Consider the following 21,414-nt stretch of genomic DNA (forward strand, 5'->3'; position numbering starts at 1 on the left):
TCTCCAAGGGCTTGAAGTAGAGATTGCCTACTGTTCTGAAGTCTCAGGGATTGCAAAGACTTCACTAACCTCAGGGAACCACTTCTGGAACTGCTGTTTCAGTTGCCACAGAAAAGGGAAAACCAACCAACTCTGTTGCTGACTTTGTGTCCTGAAGGCACAGCAGAGGGCACCACTGGCTGCTTGCACCATGATCTGAGGGCACCGCACTCCACACTGCCTTGCTTCACTTTGCCCCCCTAGTCTCACTGCGACCTCCGTGACCGCATTGTGGCTTGGGAACACCGCTCTTAAGTCACCAAAGCACCTCCCCATCCCACACCGCAGTCTGGACCGACCAACGCCAGCTTCCGGCGACCGTGTCTGTTTCCTGCACCGTGATCTGTCAGCACTGCAACAAGCACCGCCTTCTCTCCGCACTGCAGCTCTGGTCTCATTGATGGAGCTGACAACCATCACCAAGCCGCTTCCTGCACCGCGACTTGAGTTCACAGTATGCTGCTCCGATCTGCTTCACACCGCAACCACAATGGTTGCCACAACCGGGCCGCACCAATGTGTCAGCCGCAAAACAAAAGGTACTGTTTAGGAGTCTGTTGACACCCCTGACCAACGTGGTCAGACGGAACTGTTGTTTACAGCACCGCAGTAGCACCGGATGGAGCTACCTACTTCAAGGAACTGTGTTTTTCAAGTATTGTTGCAAAGCGCATGCTTTTAAAATACTGTATGTTGGATTTTTGTCTTTTCGATCTTGTTTTGGACATATAACATATTCGATATTTTTATAAAATGGTGTGGTGTCCTTTTGTAGTCTTTTCACTGTATTACTCTTGGTTATGTGCAAATGTTTTACACCCTGCTTCTGAGATAAGCCTGACTGCTCGTGTCAAGCTTCCAAGAGGGTGAGCAGGGGTTATTTTAGGAGTGTAACTCCCTTACCCTGACTAGGAAGAAGGGTCGCTACTTGGACAAAGGTGCCAACCCTTGCCAACTAGAGACCCCAATTTCTAACTATTATTTTGATGAGTATTGCAGTATTGTCAGTACATGGCCATCAGCATAGAACGTTAGTGACTTCATTATGTTTTCCAATTTGTTCTCTATTATTAGCGAAAATTTAGCCAATTTGTTCTATGTTTTAACCAGATTTTCTTGGTTCAGATTTTAGATTTCCCATGAAAAAGATTATTTTATTTGGTTTCTGAAATTGTTTACTCTTTTGGAGAATTTGTCAGATGAGTTTTCTAAGGGGAAGAGAACAGAGGGCTTGGTGTGCTCTTTTTACAATTTTCTTTCTGCTTTTTTTTAGAGAGCTATGCAACGTATGTTGCAGGAATGATGATTTAGTTACAATAATGTTTTCTTTGATTCTATTTATACTGTGAATTTTAGTGATTGGTGAGAAAGATACCTTTATGGCTGCCTCATGTGTATACTGGGAGATTCTTTTCAACAATCTTCTCAGTTCAGGTCTCTTCTGCTTCAAATTTGTTCTGTCAATTTGTGATTCTATTTCAAATGAATTTTTTGCATGGTTTGACCAGTCATCATGAATCTGATTTAGGCAAGTGATACTAGGGGGCCTATTAGGATGGTGGGCGGACCTGAGTCCGCCCGCCATCCTAGCGGGAATAGGACAGCCAACCTGCCATGTGGCAGTCCCGCACCCCTGTTCATGAAGTGACCGCCACCGCGGCAGTTGCATCTGGCATTTTAACATTGCGGCGGGTGCTGCTGGCTGCATCACCCGCCTCAATAGTAAAATGCCATGTTGTGCATGTCCATGCACAACGTGGCAGGCACTGCACGGTGCCTGCCACCTTGTGCATGGACATGTAGGGGGGTACCATAGGTACCACCCAAGTGCACCCCACCACCCCACCCAGTGGCCCGCAAAGGGCCACCAAAGCAAATCCCTGCCAGCCTTTCCACAGCAGCATCGCCGCCATGGAAAGGCCTTGAAATCTGAACATCATAATATGGATGGTGGTGCCTGCTAGGCACCCCCACCATATATGAGCCCCAGCTCCACCCGGCCGGACTGGTGGAAAGCGGTGGACGGGCTTTCCGTCCGCCGCGATACCCACCTTAATCGTGATATGGCGGTGGGTAATTCACATTACACCATCGTAATCACCTCCATACTTTGTTGGAGATAACTAGGTCCAGGATTTTTAAAACTATTTTGGGTGGGATAAGAGCGGAATTGTTTTATATTGTTGTTAAATCAGCAGCAAATAAATTGTTTTACAGTTTGTCTTTTTTAATCAGTTGTTCAGGTTGAAATGTTCAATAAGCATATTGTTTAGGGAGGTTATTCAATCTTAAGAAACTTACACTAGCTCCTTCTGTAAGATCCAGCATTGATTCAAAGTAGCTGGCATTACCTGCAAATCCTTTCATAGCAGTGCGTCCCTATTAATCTGAAGGATACACTGCATACCACACTAGACCAAAGCTCAACAAGGGGTAAGACCTGCTTAGTAGTAGAGAAACCCCATGCCAGCACAATTAAAACTGTTCATAAAGCATTCTCAGGCTTATTTACCAAAATTGTGCAACACGAATCTGAATATTTTAGGCTAAACTCAAACCTCCTGAAATGTAAAGGGGCTCGAAAACCTACTTTTTTGGATTCTAGTTCTCAGGGGAACAATCCATTTCCTGAAATCCTTGTCTTTAAATTTTTTGGCAGTTTTATATCCAAGGGCGTCAACCGACCCCCCCCCCCCCCCGACCCCCCCCCGCCCCACACTCCTCCCCTGCTTTAGCAGCTACAGCTGGGGTGGGGTTGTTTATGGGCCTCTTTTGTCTGCAACTTAGCAAATAAAAGCTAGTAATGAACCTTTAAAAGGAATAAATGTGTCAATACCAGAGCAGTAGGAGCTAGGAAGAATGAAAGAAGGGTGACTAGCAACGGGAATGTTTAGAATATTGCATGGATGAAAGGGTGCAAGGAAGAGTGAAAAGATAGGAAGGGTGATCGGAAGAATGGATGGATGAATGGGTGGATGACTGAGAGGGTGAGGACTTCCTGTTTTGGGCAGCTTATCTGTGCTCTGTGAGATGTGTAAATGCACTATCATTTTTTTTGTTTTTCTGATCAAATCAAGTGAAAACTTGTGACAATCAGTAAACAAAGACAGGGAGTGGAGAAACACAAAGATGTATTGTAGGAATGGAGTTCACCATGCCTCACCCAACCATCATGCAGTAATGGCTAACAGTCTCCCTAGCACTCCACATAGGAGCTCCGACACCCACAAATGCCAACACGCAGCAGGGACACAAACAAATACAGACACTACATATGTGTGTTTGGGGGGTGTATGCGTGTCTTTGTTTATTAGATACAGGTAAATATACGTAGACAGATCAATATATAGATAAATAGATAGATAGATAGATAGATAGATAGATAGATAGATAGATAGATAGATAGATAGATAACAAGGCATAGCATCAATATTACATGGGGCTGGGATGAGAATGGCGTTTGCATGCTAAACAGGTGTGCTCCCCTCCTTAGAATGACAGTGACCTGACTGTATGTGAGACTGGTACCTGACGTTTCTTTTGTCCATCTAACTTGGTATGATAATGTGCGCTGAGGCCTGTCCATGATTATTCTGAGGCCCAGAACATTTTTGTGACCTGGAGGAGTGCACCAAATAAGGATGTCCCCATCTTGAGAAGGGACTACGGTCCATGTCCTAAATTCATGACATGAAGTGGTGATGGCAGCACATCATTTTTGTGGACTTTAGTACTGAACATACCTTTTTCTCTGGTACAGTTGGAATGCTTTGCCTACCGGCCACACTCCATTATAGTTCTGCTTATAAGAAACCATGCTGTTGTTGGAAGGACTTCATGTGCTTGCAAAACTATAGTTGCTGGGATTAGCAGTATCCATTTTGGATTGTCCCTGGATTGACATATCAAATGATGGGGTTTTAAAGTACAGCATCCCCAGAAAGTGGGCGAATATTGCCTGCATTCCTGGTAATAATGTCAGGAGCCCCAAATACTGAATTTGGAAGGATAGACACCTGTTTATCCTCAGACAATCTAAAAGTACCTTTTAATTGATTTGTTGATTAATCTGTCATAAGAGCTGCCATTTGGTTAATGATGGGGTGGGATTGAGTAAATAGATTCTGTTGCTATAGGTAGGGAGGTTTCCAGGCAGAATTGCCCACGTTTGCATGTTCCTGCTTTAGGAAGGCTGATGACAACCAGATGCAGAATCTTCACACTGCATTGTTTTCATGGTGGAGAAGTGTGGCTCAATGGTTAGAGCAGGCAGACCTTGATGCAGAGCTCTGGCCAGGGACCAGGGTTCGATTCCTGCCTTGGCGGGTCTCCGGCTCATTAATTCCCCTGACTGGATATTCTCGCCTCAGTCCCTGTGCTGATCATGGGTCCCACGCTGCAACTCTGGGCAATAGCTTGCTTAGTCTCCACAATGTCCCCAAAAGCGCTGGGATGCCTGGCTGCACCTGGGGGGTGCCCAGGAGTGGACATTTCCCAGGAAAGCCAGGAAGGGCTCCTAAGCGGTATACGGACAGCGCCGGGACACCTCCGGTGGAGGTAGCTGTGCGCTTTACAAATTCCGACATTTACATTTCATGTTTTGGATATTCCTACTGTGAGAGCCATCAACTTGTACAAAGACTGTGTCTGCATGGAACCCAGAAACGAAATGTGGAAAAGAACCAACTCTAAGCAGTTTCTGAAACAGCATCTCCTGTCTAAAACATTGGTATTGAGGTGGAATTCAAAACATCTCACTTTGTTCAAATTCCATGCTCTTTGTGAGCAAGTAAAGGAGTGTTTCACGGATTTATCAAAGAACTACTGCTAGCCAGGGCTAGTTTATTTGTGAAAGAAAGTCTCCGAGAGGTGTGGGGGCATCACCTAAAGTATGTGCAACTTGCTGGAGAGCTGTGAGCCTGCCTAGTACCTAGAAGCCTGCCTGCCTGTTCAGAGAGGGAAGAAGATTGCTTGTCTAGATGAAAGCACCCAGCTGTGTTCCTAGAGTGTGGTGCACCCAGAAGAGGGAATGCGACAAGAGAAGTGTAATCGGTGCAAACTGAAGTGCAATAGCACCAAGGTCACAAGTGAAGAATTCTGGAGTGCACCCTGACTCACCAGACTATCCTACAGCAATTGCTAACTGTCACATCAATTTTCTTCAAGGGAACCTCGGAAGACGTCTGTGATGACATAGGGTGCCATACATAAACATGTAGATATGCCGAGCCAACAGGGAATACATAGTGTCTGTACAAAATATAAAAGCACAAACATAAAGTTTAGTTCTTCATTTTTCTTGTTCTGTACTGTATAAAAAGCCATGAGTTTTAGCTCTTAGAGATAAGTCCATTGATAGTGGAAACTATGTTGGAGTAGAGTACACCATTCCAATGTACTTGAACTTTTCCTTCTCATTCCAGCTTGCCAGGAGGAGAGGTATTACACATGGTGCCAGAGTACATTCATAAGGAGCAGCTGAAAATATAATGTAGGCTCCTATTGGTCCTTATTTTGATAATAATTTTCATCTTCATGTTAAAACTTCCAACAGTTGCCTTTTTTTTTAACCTTGATTGCAGGTCATACTTTACAATGTAAATGTAAGCATAATTTTGTGGGGAGTTGATGCATCTGTTTCTTACTGCGTCCCCCAACGATGCGACAGTCTTGGTGTCTCGATGCAATGCTTCGATCCGGTACAATGAGTGGCTTCGTGCAGCCGCACAGCAGGCTTGCTTCGGGATCAGTACTGTAATCTCGGACTTTGGAGATCTTTGCACCGATGCATCGTGAACCGATTTCTTAAGCCACAGCAGGTGCTGTGACAGTTTCCTAGGTGATGCATCGGAAACAGGTGGGGATGCTACACGCTTCTTCAATGTTGCATCGATTTTCCAGTTCCCAGCGGCAAACAGTCTCTAGAGGTCCTAAACAGCAGCAGGCACCTCTTTGCAGGTTGGAATTCCCAGCGAGGAAATTCAGGGGAGCTGTGGTGAAGTCTTTGTGTCCCTGAGATTTCAGGACAGGAGTTAAGCTCAGTTTCAAGCAGTTGGAGATCTTTTCTTCAAGAAAGTGACAAAGCAAACAGCAAAGTCCTTTTTATCCTTTCCTTGGCAGCAAGCAGCCACTGCAGGCCAACTGCAGACAGCAAACAGCACAGGAGCAGTATTCCTCCTCAGCTTATCCGGCTCTGCTCTTTGGCAAAGGTTCCACTTAATTCCCAGAAGTGATCTAAAAATCTGGGGACTGGGCCCCTCTTGTTATACACAAAAAGCCTTTGTTTTCTGAAGGCAGAGAGTGTCTGTACCCAGCCAAAACCAGTTCTGTAGGGTACTATGCAAGTGCACAACATCCTCCATTGTCAGTGTGAGCCCTGGCTCCAGACACACCACAGGGGGGTGGAACCATCATTGTTGAAGGCAGGCACAGCCCTATTTAGGTACAGGTGCTACTCCTCCCACCACTTCAAATGCAGACCAGGCCTATTCAGCTCAGCCCTGACTCATCAGACTTCTGGAGCTACTGCCCCTCTCCAGCCCCTGTCATCCAAAAGCCAGACAGGCAATACACAAACCTAGCAGAGGCACACTGGATGGTTAGGCAAGAAAATACCTACTTTCTAAAAGTGGGTGGTATTTTCAAACACAGAGTGTAAAAATCACCCTAATTAAAAGATGTAATTTAACATTCTGAGTTCAGGCATACTAAACTTTATTTTTATACCTCATTCTTAGGGCCAGTTATGTTTATGAGATGTTATTAACAAACTACTCATTCTGTCTCATGGGAACAGGTAGCCTTGCAATAGTTGAAAACGGAATTGGCAGTATTTCATGATCAGGACATGCCACACACATCAGGGCATGTCCTACCTTTCACATACAATGCACCTTGCCCACAGGGGCACCTTGGCCCTACCTTAGGGGTGACTAAAATGTAGAAAAGGGAAGGTTTAGGGACTGGCAAGTGTGTGCACTTGCCAAGTCGACATGGCAGTCCCAGACTTCACACAGGCTATGCAATGGCAGGTGGAGTCCATCATACAGCAAAAACACATGAGGCAAAGGCAAACAATGCAGGGGAGACCCATGCAAATGGTGCCAGGTCTAACACGTGTCCCTTCCAGCTGAAATGTGGGGAGAATAACCCACCCTCTTGGGAATTCTCTTCACTAAGGCAGAAAAATCTGGACAGACCATCAGCTTTGGCATATTCTGTATCAGGGCAGTGTTCCACCATAAAGTCCTTCCCCTGTAGGGGAAAAGACCACCTTAACAGCTTTGGATTCTCACCCCTCATTTGCATCAACCATCTAAGGGGCCTGTGGTCTGTCTGAACCTGGAAGTAAGTCCCAAAGAAGTAGAGCCTCAGCTTCTTCAGCGCTCAGACCACATCAAAAGCCTCAAGCTCAATCACACTCCACCTCTGTTCCAGTGGAAGTAACTTTCTACTAATGAAGCCTACAGGTTGGTCTAGGCCCTCTTCATTCACTGTGAGAGCACAGCCCCCACACCATGCTCTGAAGCATCTGTCTGCAGAGCAAACTCTTTGGAGAATTTGAGTGCCTTAAGCACAGGCGCTATGCACATGGCAGATTTCAGGGCCTCGAAAGACTTCTGGCAGGCGTCAGTCCAATTCACTTTCTTGACCTGCTTCCTGGAAGTCAGCTTTGTCAAGGGAGCAACAACAGTGCCATATCCCTTGACAAATCTCCTGTAATACCCTGTGAGTCATAAAAATGCTGTCTCCTCTGTCTGAGTCTTGGGGGGTTCCCAAGCCAGAAGGGTATTAATCTTGGGCTGTAGGGGTGCGACCTGGCCGCTCCCTACATGGTGTCCCAAGTACACCACAGAACCCTGCCCACCAGAGATGGTGCAGATGTTCCTCCCAAGTGGCACAGAACACCGCAATGTCATCCAGATAGGCGGCACTAAAATCCTCCAGCCCAACCAACACTTGATTGACCAACCTCCGAAAGGTGGCAGGGGCATTCTTCATCCCAAAGGGCATCACCCGGAATTGATAGTGCCCATCTGGTGTGGAGAATGCTGACCTCTCTCTTGCCCCATCAGTTAAGGCAATCTGTAAGTACCCAGACGTTAAGTCAAATGTACTGAGGCACCAGGCAGGCCCCAACCGATCGATGAGTTCAGCAGCTCTGGGGATGGGGTGCGCGTCATCCTGGTGACTGAAATGAGCCCTCAGTAGTCCACTGGAGTGGCATCGGGTGCGACAGCCTTTGGGACCAAGACCAGTGGGCTGGCCCAAAGGCTGTTTGGGGGCTCAATCATCCCTAGCACTAACATATTGGAGACTTCCTCCTTGATGCAAGCTCTGACCCTGCCACTCACTCTAAATCTTAAGTTTTCCAGGAGGACTGTTCACAGTGTCCACATCATGGACGCACCCCTGAGTGACACTGGGGGTCAGGGAGAACAGTGCAGAAAACTGTCCCAAGAGTTGGCAGCAGTCCCTCCGCTGTTCAGGGGTCAGGCTTGGAGAAGGGTTCACACCGTCCACTGACCGATCTTGCTCCTTTGCAGACAGGAGGTCAGGAAGAGGCTCAGTCTCCTCTTCCATTCCAGTATCTGTTGCTAGGAGCATGCCCACTTCGGACCTCTTCAAGTGGGGCTTCAGGCGGTTCACATGCAGGACCCACAAAGGGTTCCTAGGAGACTGCAAGTCCACCAAGTAGGTAACGTTAGTCTTGCACTCCACTGCGTCAAATGGTCCCGGGCACTCATCCTGGAGCACACAAGGCTCCACTGGGGATATGACCCATATTTTTTGTTCAGGCTGAAACTCGATCCAAGTGGCATTCTGATCATACCACTGTTTCATCTCCTCCTATCTGGGTTCCAGATTCACCTGAGCGAGTTGTCTGAATCACTTAGGGGCATATTACCAAGCAATAGCGAAATATTGCTTGGTTAGAGACAAAAATTTACCGTTGAGCTGCGGCGATTTTTATCGCAGATAAACCTTATTATTACCAAGGTTTATCGCAAATGCGATAAAAAAACGGCCGTAATGCATGAATATTGCTGAAAAGTCAGCGATATTCATGCATTACCGAGTTAATGCTCTTAGCCATGTTATCCACCTCCCATTGGATAACATGGCTAAGAACTGCTCAGGGCAGGTGTTAGCTTTTGGAGATATTCGCGCTTAGCACGAATATCTCCAAAAGTTGGTAATAGGAGATAGCGATGTTAGCGACTGTTTCCAGTCGCTAACATCTTGGCACGCCCACTTTGCATGTCATTAGTGATAAATGTCACTGACATGCAAAGTGGGGCCCAAGATGGTCGCTATCTCCTACTAGCTGTCGCTAACTGGTGTTAGCGACAGCTAGGTAATAGGGAGATAATTTTATCTCCGCTTTCTTGGCTTTTAAAGCCAAAAAAGTGGAGATAAACCCCCTTGATAATATGCCCCTTAGTTTGGTGTCTAAAGGCCAGCATGTAGCTATATATATCCTGGGGAGGTTTACTGGGAGCTTTCTGCCAGCCTTCTTTAACCAGACTCAGAGGTCCCCTTACAGGATGGCTGTACAGCAGCTCAAAGGACTGAACCCTAAGGACCTCTGGGGCATTTCTTTCTAAGCAAACAAAAGGCATGGAAAGAGGACGTCCCACTTATGCCTAATGTTTTCACCATAACCCATAATTATGCCCTTCAGGGTCTGGTTGAATCTCTCAACCAGCCTATTACCTTGGGGGTGGTAAGGAGTGATGAACTTGTATGTAACACCGCACTCGTGCCACAGGGACTTCATATACTTTGATATGAAGTTGGTATCACCGTCGTACACCACCTCTCTGGGGAACCCCACATTGGAGAAAATCCCCATCAATGCATGACCCACCACGGGGGCCGCACAGTCTGAAGAAGGATGGGTTCCAGGTACCGGGTGGCATGGTCCTCCAAGACCAGGATGAACCTGTTGCCCATGGCTGTCTTGGGATCTAGAGGCCCCACAGTGTCAATACCCATAGTCTCAAAGGGGGTGCTGACCACAGGGAAAGGTTAGAGAGGAGCCTTACACTTCTTCCCATTCCTACCACTTGCCTGGCAAGTCTGGCAAGACCTACAGTGAGCATCAGAATTTGGGGCCAGTAAAAGTGGATGACAAACCTCTCAAAGGTCTTGTCCTGCCCCAAATGCCCTGCCAAAAGCACATCGTGAGCCAGACCCAGTAGGAAGGCCCTGAAGCGCTGAGCTACCACTAGCACACAGGCTGACCCAGGCTCAGCAACCTTAGGCTCGCTATACAGGAGACCATTCTCCCAGTATATTCAATGTGACCCGAACTGTTCACCTGGGGCCCGGTTTGCAGCCTGTTGCTGCAACCCGATAGGAGCAGGGCACGTCTACTGCTCCTGGCAGAATTCCTCCTTGGTGGGTCCTCCTTCTTGCTGCCAATGGGTCCCCCAGTTCAGCCACGTGTTCTCCTGTAGGCTCCAGGGTAGCCCCCTCAGGGTCCACCTCCTCCTGGACCAAGGGTACTTTGAGACGGTTTCCCATGCCCCATGCCTCTTCTCTTACCGGCAGGCACCTGGGCCATTCTTTCAGGCTCCAGGTCCTCTTGAATGCCCTTACCGGCTGCCATTGACCGAGTGGTCACACAGGCTCACTCAGGCAGACCCAACATCTCTATATGAGACCTCTGCTCCACCTTCGCCCAAGGGGAGCTCTCCAAATCATTCTCTAGCAAACAGTCAACAGGCAAGGCTGCCCTCACAGCTACTTTCAAGGTACTTGAGACCCCCCCTCAAGGGGAACCTGTGCCACTTTGCAGAGGCACTCTGAATTGTCAGCAGAAACTACTGAGTAGAACGTGTTGGGGACCACCTGCTCTTCAGACACCAGCTGACAACTGACAGCTGTCCCACTGGCTCTGGTGTCTCTCAGAGCCTCCACACTATGGCCACTGATGGTCCCTAACAGCATGTATTTTTTTTTTAGTAATATCACCCACCTTGGGCATCCGAATCCTCCCCCAAGGCTACACTAGCCAGTTCCAAGGGCGGTGCACCAGTGGGTGCAGTGGTAACTGGTTTGGGACACTTAAGATCCCCCCAGAAGTGTCCCACCTGACCACAACTAAAAAAGGTCTTTGGACCCCTCTGAACAGGCTTACGTGTCAGGACCCATGGTTTCTTTTCAGTGGTTACCTTGGTTCCCTTGGGGATTACTTTGGGTCCCTTTTTGGAGCTCCTTTTGTTTAACCTTGTCCCCCCCACTCTTCTGCTGGGGACACTGCCCATCCTTGGTGGAGTCTCTCACAGGACCTTTTTGGACCCTGGTAGTGATCCAGCGGTCGGCTTCCACAGCAAGCCTCCTGGGGTCAGTCAGCTTACTATTAATCAGGTGCTGGTGAAGCTCTGGAAAACAACTACTAGACAAGTGCTCCCATGTAACCAAATCATAGAGCCCCTGCATATCAGTTACCTTGCTACCCTTCACTCATCCATCCAGTGCTCTGCAAAAATAAGATACATATTCAACCCAAGTACTGGACTCCAGCTTCTTACAGTTTCTAAATGTCTGCCTACAAAGCTCTGGGGTAACCCATACCTGGCTATCAAGACTTCCATCATGTGGGCATAGAACATCCGATTCGTAGCAGGCAAAGCTAGCAATGTCTCCCTTCCTTCACTGACAAATAGGCCCAACAACCGCGCTCCGTCAATCTCTCTCAGGGACTCTGTGTGACGATTTTCCATCTCCCGGCGGCAAACAGTCTCTAGAGGTCCTAAACAGCAGCAGGCACCTCTTTGCAGGTTCGAATTCACAGCAAGGAAAGTCAGGGGAGCAGGTGGTGAAGTATTTGTGTCCCTGAGACTTCAGAACAGAAGGCAAGCTCAGTTTCAAGCCCCTGGAGATCTTTTCTTCAAGCAGGTGACAAAGCTAACAGCAAGTCCCTTTTCTCCTTTCCTTGGCAGCAAGCAGCCACTGCAGGCCAACCCCAGACAGCAAACAGCACAGGGGCAACATCCCTCCTCAGCTTATCTGGCTCTGCTCCTTGACAAAAGGTTCCTCTTGATTCCCAGAAGCGATCTAAAAATCTGGGGTCTGGGCCCCACTTTTTATATACAAAAATCCTTTCTTCTCTGAAGACAGAGAGTGTCTGTACCGAGCCAAAACCAGTTTTGGTGGGCACTTTCAAAGTGTACAACAACCTCCATTGTCAGTGTGAGCCCTGGCGCCAGACACACCACAGGGGGATGGAGCCATCATTGTGGAAGGCAGGCACAGCCCTATTTAGGTGCAGGTGCTACTCCTCCCACCACTCCAAATGCAGACCAGGCCTACGCAGCCCAGCCTTGACTCATCAGAATACTGGAGCCACTGCCACTCTCCAACCCCTGTCATTCAAGAGCTAGACAGGCAATACACAAACCTAGCAGAGGGACACTGGATGGTTAGGCAAGAAAATACCTCCTTTTTAAAAGGTGTATTTTCAAAAACAGAATGTAAAAATCACCCTCACTAAAATACATATTTTTACATTCTGAGTTCAGGCATACTAACCTTTATGTTTTTATTTTGCTCCTAGGGTCAGTTATGTTCATAAGATGTTATAATCAAACTCCCCTTTCTGTTCTATGTGAACAGGTAGCCTTGCAATAGTGAAAAAACAAAATTAGCAGTATTTCACTACACATACATCAGGGCATGTCCTACCTTTCACATACAATGCACCCTGCCCACAGGGGCACCTTGGGCCTAACCTAGGGATGACTAACATGTAGAAAAGGGACGGTTTAGGGACTGGCAAGTGTGTGGACTTTCCAAGTCGTCATGGCAATCCTAGACTGCATACAGGCTCTGCAATGAAAGGCCAGAGTTACATTTTACAGGCTGCTTCTGTGGGTGGCACAATCAGTGCTGCAGCCCACTAGCAGCATTTGATTTTCAGGCCCCGTGCACACATGGTCCACTGCATTAGGGACTGACTGGTAAATCAAATAGCCAATCATTGAAACTCCAGTCCATAACAGTGGTTTACAAGTGCCCAAAGTATCTAAACCAGCAAAACGGAATCCAACATACTGCAAAAACACAGGAGGCAACAAGTAAACAATCCAGGGTGCCAGGTCTGAAAGCAACATATTGCAATTTAATCAAGTAACACATAAACTAAAACAAGCCACACCTATTATCTTTTCCAATACATGCAAATTTAGCTCTTCATTTACAATATCAAGTTGCCAATGTCAAGTTGCCAGCTACAGACTGATCGCCCTGCTACCATTCTCAGCCAAGGACTTAGAAAAAATCATCAGGAAACACATACCCAACTATTTGACACATTCAATTGTGTTTCAAACCCAACCACAGTACAGAAACTGCCCTCATCTTTGTCTTTGCTCATATCCACAATATCCACATGACTCTGGACAGAGGAAACACAACATTTGCTCAGCGTCCTGGAGCTCTCTGCAGCATTTGACACAGTCTCCTAACCCAACCTAATCTAACACTGTTAGAAATTGGGTCTCTAGTTGGCATGAGTTGTACCCTATCCAAATAAGGACCATCACTCTAGTCAAGGTAGGTAGGTTATACAGCTATGGTGACCCCTGCTCACCCCCTTGGTAGCTTGGCATGAGCACTGAGCAGTCAGGCTTATCTCAGAAGCAATGTGCAAAATATGTGTATACACACACACACACACACACACACACACACACACACAGTAGCTCAGTGAAAACACTACAAAAGACTCCACACTAGGATTGAGAAATAGCCAATATGTATCTGAATAAAACAAGATCAAAACATCAAAAATCGAACATACAGGAGTCAAGGTATGAATTTTCAAAGAGTAAAACAAATTCAGTTCTTAAAAATTAATGGTTGCAGTTCCTCAGGAAAAAGTACATGAAATGTGTCATTAATGCGAGGTGCAGGGGAGGTGAGGAGCTGAAAAAGCAGACGATGAGTTGGTTCCATACTGGTACAGGGGTAGGTAAAGCATTGGTTCCTTACTGTCGCAGGGGACGTGGTGCGCCACTTTCGGTCTTGCCACCTTAGTTCCTTTCTGTGCCCAGGGATGATGCATCGGAAGTCAAGCCACTTTGCGTCGATTCCACAGCATTGAAGCAGGTGCTGCATGGGAGTCAGGGCGATGCTTGACAGACTTGAATGATGTGGTGCTCAAGAATCATGCTGTTGAAGTTCTTCTGAGGTGCTGCGATGAAAAGCTGGGGTCTGCATTGGAAGTTGTGGCTGTTTCATTCAGCGGGAACCACCCTCCTTGCAGGCAGTGGTGATGCGTCAGGTTTTGGTGGTGCTATGCCGATTCTGAATGACTCTTGGAGTCGATGTGTGAATTTTCTCCATGAAACCACCAAAATCAACTTCCACGGGCCCAGCAACTGGATTTGGCACCACTTGGCAGGTCAGGACTCTCAGCAGAAGAGCCCAGGTACTGGCAGAGGAAGTCTTTGATGGCCCAGAGAATTCTTAACAGGAGGCAAGCTCAACTCGAGCCCTTGGAGAACAGTAGAAGTAGGATACAGGAAGCAAAAACCAATCCTTTCACTCGCAGAAGAGATGCAGCAAGCAGCAGGACAACACAGCAAAGTAAACAGAATGTTCTCAGTCCAGACATGTTCTAAAGATATGGGGCCACAGTTCCAATGCTTATACCCATTTTAATGTTTGAAGTAGGCAAACTTCAAAGGACAGTCTTTGTAGTGCATAAGACCCTGTCTTTCCCTGTCATAGCTCCAGCCATACTACAGGGGAGTGGAAACAGCTGTGTGTGTGTGTGCGTACAGGCACAGCCATTTTCATGTATCAATGTCAACTCCTCCCATCACTCTAGCTCAGGAAGACCAATCAACCTGGTGATGGGCCATCGGGATATGCAGGGCACACCTCAGCTCCCTTTGTGTGGCTGTCTGGAGATGCACAGACAGCCCAACCTTCATCCTAACACAGACATATATTCAGCAGAAAAGCAGAGGCACAGGATGGCTAAAGTAAAAACATGCCAACTGAATTTGTAAATACTGTGTGGGTTACACAGCCAGCTGTTCCTGGGTCATTTAAAGAAACATTACTCAGGTATGATGGCAAATAAGAGATATGATCGCAGATAGGGTTATAAAAGAGAGTTGAATCCCAAAACTATTTTTGATATCACATAAATCGTTTTACAGATGTAATTGTGAAAGCCCTGATGAGAGTCCAGTGAAAGAGATATCTGAACTTGAAACGCATTGGCACACTCCTAGAGGCATACCCCTAGGAAACTTCGAGGATTTGTGGTTAAATTCCATTATTCTGATAAGGACTAAAACTTCCCTTTTTTTCATAAACTTTATTGAAAAACACGCAAAAGGGACATTTGTATAAGTTGAATGATTTATTACAGATAATTGCTGTTTGTGTTTCTCTTTTTTTTGCATTGTTCTTTGTCACAGATGTACATTTAAGTTGTGTGATATTTTTGTGAAGCACAATCAAGTCTTTCAGTATGTTTGTAATGTTTTATGAAAAGTTTTGTAATATGGCTATGATTTGACCATGTTTCCATTCTTCATGTGAGAACATAAAAACATTTCTATAATAATTTAAAAAGAAAAAGGTAAAATAAAAAATAGCAAGATAAACAAGAATCTGTTTGAATTTAGGAATAGTACGCAACTTTTTTTTTAAAAATCGAGGTTTAGGTGCATTTTCTCTAGTGTATATTTGTAATACGGCCTTGCCCTATCCTCGTCCTTTTGGGTCTGACTCCTCTTGTTTTTGAACTTTCTAAAAGTGGCATTTTCAGACATGCAATTTAAAAACCAACTTTACTAAAAGATGTTTTTTTTTTAAATTGTGAGTCCAGAGACCCAAATCTCCAATTTTATATCAGCTCCTGTTGCACAGTCATCCAGTGCCCTGGACAATCCTCAGCTTTTTGGTGACTAGTACTGGTGGTAACTCACTTTGAATGATCCTGGGCTCTCCCTAATGAGGCCCAGGGTCAGTGCCTTGCTGAACACAACTAGAATACAGTGAAAATACCTACATACATAGAAGCGCTGCGAGGCCTCCGGGTAGTTACGCGCTATACAAGTGCAATTTTTCATTTCATTTCATACAATAGGGTTCACTATGGGTTGGGGTACTCCTGTGATTGGCATGACCTACCCCATAGGGGCCCTAGTACATAATATGGCAGGAGGATTCAAACTACCTATCAGTCCCTTGTATATAATATGGCATTACAATTTAGAGGCCAGCAGCCCTTTCTGCACTTGCATGTGTGCACAGCTTAAGCCTGAGGTCAGTTTAAAAAGTGGCTCTGGGCTACCGAACTGCTTTTAAAAAGTAAATTGTGCCCAAACTCGACTTTTGTGTTTGGGGCACTTGCAAATGATTAACCAACAATGTTTGGACATATTCGTTACCCCCAGGGTCTACCCTAGGAGTCCTGGGGGTGGGGATTAGTTATCTATAAGGCATACCCTTATAAAATGAGTTTTATATGCCCTTTGTAAAGTGAGATTGCACATTTCACTCCCCACATTGTGATAAAGTGCTGCCCAAAATCGACTTTGGTGATAGTATCACTGTGGAGGGAGGATTTGCAATAATTTGTATATATTCAGAACCCCTAAAGTCTCCCCCGGGTGTTCCTGGGTGGTGGTCCTGTAGATATATGTAGCATACTTATAGAATATGTTTTTATAAGCCCTGGTGCTGGAAAAATGGCCCAAGTCACTTTTCCCATTGCAAATCCCATGCCATAGGTTAACATTGGAAAAGGGTATTAGTTAACAACTTGAGAAAGAAAAGCCATAAAACTAGGATTAAAGGACTCAGTAGAATGGTAATGATAAACCCACCCAACAATATGGAATTGTTGAATTTATTGTAACATGTACGGACAAGAGGTTATAAGACTTTTTTTGTCTGTAAGCCACAGTTCAATCCTATACTGCTCTGCCCTGGTTGGCCAGAGATAAGTGGGTGAGCCTGGTTGCTTTGAAGAGGTGAAATGACCCCTGGGGTTAGGAAGCCTCTTGAGGAGGAGAGGTTGCTGGGCAGAGGAATGCCAGAGCAAGGGGAGGAGTCGTAAACCATGGACTCGAAGCGAAGTGGAGGACCCCTATTCACCTCCAGCCAGAGGCTAGAATTAAGGAAGGAATGAGCAGATGCAAGGGGGAGAGACTATGGAGATTAGCCATCCTAGGAGTGTGTTTAGGCAGCTCTTCTCTCCCTGCTGAAAATTCTGAGATACTGAATTGTGGAAGAATAGTGGTTTCTGGGTTAGCATTTTGCCACACTCTGCAGGAAATGGTCAGACCTTTGGATGGAAACTCTGCACCTCATTGGACAGGAGTGCCCTCCTGTTTGGCCCCAGACATCACTAAATAAGTATTTGAGAGGGGCTGTGCCTATCAGATATGCTGCTTGAAACTTAAGAAAATCAGAAGGGTCGGCGCTGAAGAGCTTGATGTGCATTTCCAAAGGCCTGGACTCTGAAGGTTGTGCCTTTTTGCACCATTTGAAACGACAGCCCTGTGAATCAAACCTGCTTTAAAAGGACTAAAGAGTGGACTCCCTGCAAACTACAGGTTAACAAAGCTCACGTGGACCATCACCACAAAGAATCCCCAGCCTGGAGTACTATCAGTGGATTTGTAAGGGGTTTGTCCAAGTGGATGGTGGGAATTGATGTCTCAAGCTTTCAAGGACCCTCTTGGAGATTCTAGAACCTTAGATTGTATGTTGGATACTTTTAGAACCACAAGAAGAGCTTCAGGAACGAGTTCTAACTGGACCCAGCCTGCTGGAGGGACCTGCACAAGACTGGTAGAAGATCCTCCAGAACAATTGCTAAAGTGAATGTGTCCCTGTCAGAGGCAACAAAATGACTAAATGAGGCACTGTTGGTTTCTAACACTAGAAAGTTACTGATCTTTAAAAATTCATATCTCTGGTTCCCTACAGTGGATGTTTTTTCGTTTTGGTATCATTTAAAAGATAAATGGTCCGAGGCACAGAACTAATCTGAGATAAAATCTTACACTTACTACTTTTGGTATTCACAAATGGCATTTAGTAGTAGTAAAGGACTCCTAACTTTACTTCTCTTAAATGCCTTTTGTGAATACTGAAAGTCGTAAAATTAGGATTATGTCTCAGTTTAGTATTAGTAAAGTTAGAAGTCCTATCTTTACTACTACTAAATGTGTTCTGTGAATACCAAAAGAAGATAGTTTAGAATTTTAACGCAGATTAGTTCTGTGAATCGGCCCCAAAAATATTTCCTATTTTTATAAATTGGTGTTGGATTTTTATTTTGTGTTGTGTCTTAATTAGTTACTGAATTGGTGTTTTTAAATGCTTTACATACCTGTCTTTGAAGTTAAGCCTGCCTGCTCACTGCCATGTTACCAAGGGCTGAGCGTGGGAATCATTCTCTAAGACCTATTCTGAGCCCTATACTGTGTTAGTGGCCTTATTGCCAGTGGCAGACCTACATTTGCCCCTACCAATAATCTACTTTCCAACATTTGGTTCTCAGCGCTGTGGATGAGGACTTGCTTTTAAAGAGTACACCTTTCAGTAAAGTGAATTAAGATTTTAAAAATCCTCAAAATTGCCATAGAACAAAACTTTTGAGTTTGATGTTTGGAATTTTGACTAAAACTGTTTTTAATCCATTGTTTTGATTTTCCAAATTGTTCTAAGTCTGTGTGTCCAGTTGTTGTGACCCAAAACTATGGAACCATGGAGCTGGTCCTGGCTAAACTGTCCCAGTTCATGGTGGGTGATCTTAGGGTATAGTGTAGGCTTTAGGGGCTGCCTGCTTCCAAGAAGATTAAGAAGGCAGGGTTGCTTAAGTCCCTAATGGCCTGGGCTGGAGTAGCTGTGGAGACTCAAGGGGGGATGGAGGGTGAGCCCCCCAACCTCACTTCAAAGGGGGTTGAGGATGATGCCTCTTCTATTTTTTCTAGTGTTAGCCATATGATTCCAGATGGTGGGAGGGGGGAAGGGTCCCTTACTCGGGAACCACCACTGTCCCTTACAGAGAGACAGCTTAAGGCTCAAGTAGCTTTCACATATTTGGAGCAGAGGAAACTGGAATTGGCTGAGAAGAGATAGGAGAGGGAGGAGGCATTGAAAAGAAATGGGGCAGTGAAAATGATGACAATTTTGAAAGGTTCAGGTGTGGTGGTCTTGTCACAAACTTCCCAGGGGTATAGTACCAAAGTACACTGACGGGGATGGCATTGACAAGTGGCTTGCAGCTTTCGAGAGGGCCCTTAGAATGAGTAGGGTCTACTTTACATATTAGGGTACACTCCTGTTGGAGCTGATTCTAGTAGCTGGGAGGGATAGCCTCCTGACCCGGTAGGGTGAGGATGCAGAATAATACCAACAGATGAAGGCATGCTTAGTCAAATGATTTGGTCTGACTCCAGAGCAGTACCGGGTGAAGTTTAGAGGTACCCAGAAAGTGAGTTCAAAGTCTTGGGTAGACTTTGTAGGCATTTCAGTGAAGGCACTGGAAGGCTGGATTGTTGATAACACTGTTGACACATATGAGGAATTGTATGGTTTGTTTTTGAAAGAACATATTTCGACTCATTGTACAGAAGAGAAGTTATGCCAGTATCTAGTGGACTCTAAGCTGACAGACCACAGAGAGGTGGGAGAAGCAGCTGATGAGTGGGTGAGACCAGGGGGGGTGACCAGAAGAAAAGAGGACAGTTCCCTCCCCAGATCAAAACCCAAGGGAAAGAAGGTCAAAACTAAAAGGAGTCCTCCAAAGACCCAGAAAAACCTGCACAACAAGGGAGGGGGCCGGCGCCAACCCAAATTCAAAGGGAGGGGCTATCAGGGAAAGAGGGGTAGGTTATTTGATCCCTCAAAGGTGGGTAAGTGCCTTGCCTGTAACCAGCCAGGGCACACGCAGAGAGAAGCTGTCTGCGCCAAGAAGCACTCCCCCTAAAGGGCCATCCACAGGGATTTCTACTGTAAGTGTAGGGGTGGAGAGTGCTGCCCCAGAGGGCATAGTTAGGTGGTGGAAGCAACCTTGGTGTCCTTGGGTGGGGTCAATATTGCAACCCTTGCTGCCTTACCTCCAAACATGGACAAGTATAGGCAGATGTCTAAAGTGAATGGGACTGATGTTGAGGCTATCAGAGACACAGGGGCTAGTGTAACTTTGGTCCTGGATTAGCTGGTGCCTCCAGGAAGGCTGCTACCTGGTGAGTTTCTCCAGGTGACTTATGCAGACAGCTCTACCAAACTCAATCCTATGGCTGTGGTGGATTTGGAATGGGGAGGTGTGACAGGCCATATGAAGGTAGCTGTATCAAAGGTGCTCCCAGTCCAGTATTTACTGGGCAATGATCTTGAAGCCTCTGAGTGGTCTAAGGTGGAGAGAGGACTCCATATGACAATATTGGCGCTTCCTGGCTGGGTATGTGCTGTGACTAGGTCACAGACAAGCCAGAAGGGAGGGGTTGGAACCTGCAACAAAGGGCCAAGCATCAAAGGACAAGGGTACTGGGCCTGGTGTGCGAGCCCAGAGAACCCCAGAGGTGCAGGAAGAATCTAAACCTGTTGGGGAGGATCTGGCCCCTGGGGGAGGGATTCCATCCCTGCCAGAGCTGTCAGATTTGGCAGAACTGACAAGAGCAGGTGGACCCTCCAGAGAGGAGATCAGTAAGGGACAGCAAGACTGTCCCACCTTTGAGAGCTTGAGGCTGGTTGCTTTTAAGCAAGAGGTGGGGATGACAGGGGTATTTCACAAATTCCACTGGGAAGATGGACTGCTTTATACTGAGGCCAGAAACCTCAAAGAGGGGCCACAAGGAGGTTGTTGGTGCTCCAGAATTACAGAGAGTTCAATCTGACTTTGGGTCATGATATTCCCTTGGAAGGACATTTGGGACAGACAAAGACATGGAACCGGTTGGTGAACTATTTCTACACACCCCATATGTCTGAAAAGGTAAAGGAGTTTTGCAGCTCTTGTGTCACCTATCAGGCCAGTGGCAAGACAGGGGGCAAGACAAAGTCTCACCTAATACCACTGCCAGTGGTTGGGGTTCCTTTTGCATGTTTTTGCCAACGTTTTGGCTTATTGCATATGTCTGCAAAAAAAGCACACAACAAGCTTGTCATGGTCAGTATGCTCAACTTAGTCAATGCTTATTTTAGGCATGTTGAACACAGGAATCACAGCGCACTCTACATGGTCAAAGACAAACATAAAGTCAGCGGGTGAGGGTAGAGGACGCTAGGATGTAGATGGGAAATGCATTCTGGTGTAGGTGAGAGTGAGTTTTCAACTCTTTCCTAAAATGGAGCAGTGTGGAGGAGGTCCTGATCGATAAGGGAAAT

This window comes from Lissotriton helveticus, chromosome 6 (assembly GCF_964261635.1).
Source record: "Lissotriton helveticus chromosome 6, aLisHel1.1, whole genome shotgun sequence".
Lineage (NCBI taxonomy): Eukaryota > Metazoa > Chordata > Amphibia > Caudata > Salamandridae > Lissotriton > Lissotriton helveticus.